The sequence below is a fragment of the Oryctolagus cuniculus genome, chromosome 18 (genome assembly GCF_964237555.1).
Source record: "Oryctolagus cuniculus chromosome 18, mOryCun1.1, whole genome shotgun sequence".
In the NCBI taxonomy this organism is placed as follows: domain Eukaryota; kingdom Metazoa; phylum Chordata; class Mammalia; order Lagomorpha; family Leporidae; genus Oryctolagus; species Oryctolagus cuniculus.
The window spans coordinates 39,313,497-39,318,105 of record NC_091449.1 but is presented as its reverse complement, the minus strand read 5'-3'; the positions used below and the strand labels follow the sequence as shown (position 1 = coordinate 39,318,105).

General features: G+C 55.2%; 1 long non-coding RNA gene across 1 annotated transcript; it reads right to left on the bottom strand.

Annotated features, from left to right (window-relative positions):
* Positions 1–1,610: 1,610 nt before the first annotated feature.
* Positions 1,611–3,124, bottom strand: LOC138846414 (uncharacterized). Its single transcript, XR_011383888.1, has 3 exons — positions 2,700–3,124; positions 2,061–2,130; positions 1,611–1,895 (listed from the first exon to the last, which is right to left on the bottom strand). It is a non-coding gene; the product is annotated as an uncharacterized lncRNA (long non-coding RNA).
* Positions 3,125–4,609: the final 1,485 nt, after the last annotated feature.

The following is a 4,609-nucleotide window of genomic DNA, read 5'->3' as shown; positions in this document are numbered from 1 at the left end:
CAGGCTGGGGGCAGAGGCTGCAGCAGGATGGCAGCCTGGGTGCCTGCTGTCCTGGGAGGGCTTGGGTCAATCCCCAGGGACAGAGGTGGTCTGGGCTTAGGGAACATGGATCTCAGACATGGCCTCCCTTCCCTCGGCCAGGGCGTGGCCAATCCTGCCATCAGTTGTCTCCCAGCGGGGACCTTGAATGGGAGACAGGAGGCTGAGCCAAGGCCTGTGTCCTTGGAATTAGGGACAGTGGGCCGCCAGCAGATTTGGAGAAAACCAAGTGCTCCCACAAACGGGGGTGATGAACTCCCAAGGGGCAGAGAAGTTCTCCACAGCTCCTCAGCCGCCACGCCACCTTCTGAGTGTTCTGATAATTCTGCCAATTCTTCAGAATTTTCAGCCATTTTTGGAGGCTTCGGTTCTGCCGATTCTGCAGGAAGAGAGCAACTTTGTTGTCAGCACAGATCTGGGTCTTGGAGAGCGGCCCTCGGAGGCAGCGCCCAGCCTGACCTCTCTGAACCGCATGGACCCGCAGTGGGCCCAGACCTGGGCCCAGACCTTCTGAGTGGGTCAGAACCTGTGACCCGTGGCCGCCTCCACAGAAGCCACACTGAGGACGGACACCCCCACTGTCCAAACCTCCAGATGTCCCGTGGCTGTGGGCAGGGTCCCGTGGCTGCATGTCCTTTTAGGGCGGGAGGATGTGGTGGGGTAGCCCTAGAGTTCCTGACTCTTGGTGACTTTGGGTTCTGCCCCTCAACACCACCCAAAACACCAGGCCCTGGGGGATCCTCCCAGCCCCACCCCTGCAGTCTCCACAGATAGCTTTCACCTTGGTGATCCAGGCGCTGTCCCGGGGCAGCCGCTTCTCACTGGGAGGCAACGGAGGCACAGCTGTGAGGACCTGAGCCAGGCCCGAGCCTCTCCACCGCCCACGCCAGGCCAGGGAAGGGACAACCCAGGCCCAAGCCCCAAGACTTAGATCAAGAGTTCAAAGAGAAGGCACGAGGCAGCCGTCCTGCCCATGGACACCCCTGGGTGGATGGGACCTGGGAATGTGGAGAGCACTGGGCCCGCAAGGTCCCGGGTATCGCAATGCGGCTCTGCTATGGGAGCTCCCTCCTGGGCAGAGACCGGGCCCTGTGCAGGATCTGAGAATCCACAGTCCTGAGACAGGAAGGCTGCCTGGGAGCGGAGGACTGGGCACCCGTGGGAGCCAGTGTCAAGAAATGGCAGAACCACCAACCAGCCCACGACCTGGCCTGAAATCTGCCCAGTGCTGGCAGGGCTGTCATGGTGCCTACTCCCCGACACCCTACCCGGCCGAGGGCTTGCCCTCTGCCACCTGCCTCTCCTAATCTCAGCTGCTCAGGCCGCAATGCAAACTCACCCTCTTCCATGTCCCTGGACACCTGGGGCACAGGACGAAGGCCTAGTACCTCCTCCCCAGTCCCCAGCTCCCCGGCTCAGACTCAGGCCAGAGCGCCTTTGCTGAGAACCCTCCCTGCCCGGTCCCTTCCTCAGGACCCCAGCCAGGGGCTCCGCCCTCAGCTCAGCTGCCCCTCGGACCCTGCCAAGGAGGCTGCTCTCCGGGGGCCCCGAGCCCCTGCAGCCCTGGTCACTCGTCCTGTGCCCACACCCTCTCTGCCAGTGACAGGGCTCCTCCCCTCCCAGCTCCCGGGCAGCCCTGTCCCGCCCAGTATCTCCTGAGGCTCCTATCACAGGAGGAGAGCCCAGGCTGTAGAGACAGGTCCCTGCCTCCAGAGCAGGCGCTCTGAGAACAGAAGCTGCCCTGAGTGGCCATGGGGTGTGCCGACTCACTGCAGGATGCCCAGCTGATCCGGGAATGGGCGGGTGGCCTCGTCCTCCTCCTCCCAAGGCATCACCAGCACCCCTCCTCGGCGACCCTGCAGCCAGAAGGGCACCCAGGTGAGAAGCCAGGGGCACATGGGCTGGGGAGAGCGGGACGGCCCCCACCACCACCATGGCCCTTGGCAGCCCAGTCCACTGTTGCCATGGACACGGCCGAGGTCCTAGGGCCCTTCCTCCCATGGCAGCTGCCTGGCCTGTACCTGCTCATACTTGGTGATGGTCACGGCTCGCTGCCGGGCCTCCAGCAACTCCAGAGCCTCCATGTCTGAGCTGCAAGAACACACTGTAAACAGGACAGAGCCCAGAAGCACCACAGGGAGCTGCTTCCTACCACCCCACCCTGGGACTCAAGTCCATCCCATCTGAGCCACCACCAGGCAGGTGGCACCTGACTCTCAGGAACCAGGAAGGTGTCAGTCCAGAGGTCGTGGACATGGATGACACACGAGGGAGAGGGGGGGTGCCCCTGACTTCTGCCCCAGACTGACTGAAGGAGCCTTCTCCCCGTGTGGTGTGGGCTACCCTCCACTGTGCCCAGACACACCCCTAGAACAGAAGGTCTCCTCCAGCTCCCAGTTCAGAGCCCCAAGTCTCCTATGAGCCCACAACAGGTACCTGTGCCCCGTGGGGACCTCAGTGCAGACTGGACGCCAACCCTGGGGACACCTGGGCTGGCGCAGACCCACACTAAGGGCATCCTCACAGCCACCCTACTCCATCATGGGAGCACTGACAGGGACCACAGTAGCCGCACTCAGCACATAGCAGGCAACGCCCGTGCTCGGCTCTCGTCACTCATCCGGGAGCCACTGTCCCTCCCCAAGACCCGTCCCTCTCACCTCTGTCCCAAATCCGTCCTCCTCTGCCGAGTCCGCTCCAGTCTAGGAAAGCACACGAGTCAGTCCCTCACAGACACGAGCAGCCTCTAACTGCCACCACCCACGCAGGAGGATTCCAGGAATGCTGACATCACGGGGTTCCACCAGCAGTGTCACAATGCCACCCTCCCGGGTCAGCAGGGCCTCGTCCCCTCAACTGTCAGATCCCTTGGAGGTGGGTCCTGTGCTGTCTCCACAGCTCTGGTCAGGAGGGCAGGCCCAGGACAGGTGTTCTGGAGCCAGGTGCACCTGTGCCTCTGGCCTCTGTCGGGCCCTGAGACCAAACCCTGCTCTCTATAGAACAGCCTTTAAGCCTCTGCAGTTTGAATAAAGTTCCCGCAGTGAGCCCACTTCCTGACTGGGTAGCTTGTTTTGTCCTTGATGAGTTTCTCCTGTTCCTTATATACTCTGGGTGTTAACCCTTTATCGGATGCGTAGTTTCTAAATATTCTCTCCCGTGTCGTTGGTTCTTCTTCACTTTGCTGGTTGTTTCCTTTGCTGTGCAGAAACTTCTTAGCTCAGGGTCATCCCATGTTCACTTTGCTTTCCTGTGCTTCTGGGGTCTTCTCCAAGTCATCTTTGCCCAGACCCTTGTCCTCCAGTGTTTCCCCTATCTTTTCCTTCAGGAGTTTCAGGGATTCAGGTCTTAGGCTTAGATCATGGATCCACTGTGAGTTGACTTTTGTACAGGGTGTAAGATACGAGTCTTGTTTCAAACCTCTGCAGGTAGAAACCCAATATTCCCAACGTCGTCTGAAAAAGTGTCTTTTCGTGGAGGGATTTAGGTCTCTTGTCAAATATGAGTTGGTCAAAGATGAGTGGATTACTATCTGGGGATTCTCTTCTGTTCAATTAGACTACACGTCTATTTTTGAGCCAATACTAGTTTGTTTAGTTTATAACAGCCCTGCAGTAGGTTTTGATATCTGGTACTGTGATGCCTCCAGCTTTGATTTTGTTATTAAAGATTGTTTTGTCTATTTGGGATCTTTGTGCTTCCATATTAATTTTTGGATTTCTTTTTACATATGTGATGTATGTCCTTGGTATTTTCATTGAGATCATGTTGAATATGCAAATTGCCTTGATTAATGTGATCCCTTGGATAGTTTAATTTTCCCAAATCAAAAACAAGGAAGATTTTTCCATTTTGGTGTGTTCTTGTATATCTTTCATTAATAATTTTTAATTTACATTCTAGAGATCATTTCCATTCTTAGTGAAATTTATCTCAAGGTACTTGGTTTGTTTTTTTTTTTTATGGGTATTTTTAATGAGATTTCTTTCTCAGCCAGAGCTGTATGTGAGAATGCTGTAGATTTTTATTTTCTATCCTGCAACTTTACAACTTCTTTGATGAGTTCCCAGAGTCTCTTAGTGGAGTCCTTCCATGCCTGTGTGTAAGGAGCATGCCATCCCCAACAAGGTGGACCGCCTCCTTCCCACTTTGTATGCCTTTGATTCCTCTTCCTTGCCTAATGGCTCTGAGTAATATGTCTAGAACTATATAGAATAATTACGGTGAAACTGGGCACCCTTTTCTGGTCCAGTTCTTAATGGGAATACTTCCATCTTATCCCTATTCAATATGATGATGGCTGTGTGTTTGCTCACTATTGCCTTGAGTGTGTTGCAGTGTATTCCTTCTATAGTCAATCAATCTTTATGGTGTCCACCATGAAAGAATGCTCTATCTCATCAAATGCTTCCTCCTCATCTAGCGAGATAATCTTTTTCTTTTATCCACCAATTTGTTGATGTGACATATCGTGTTACTGATTTGCATGTGTGGACCCCTCCCTAAAATGGGCACTGGGAGCATGTGGCTGGCAGCTCTGTGTCTGTTCTCTCTCCTCACTGCTCCATGGACT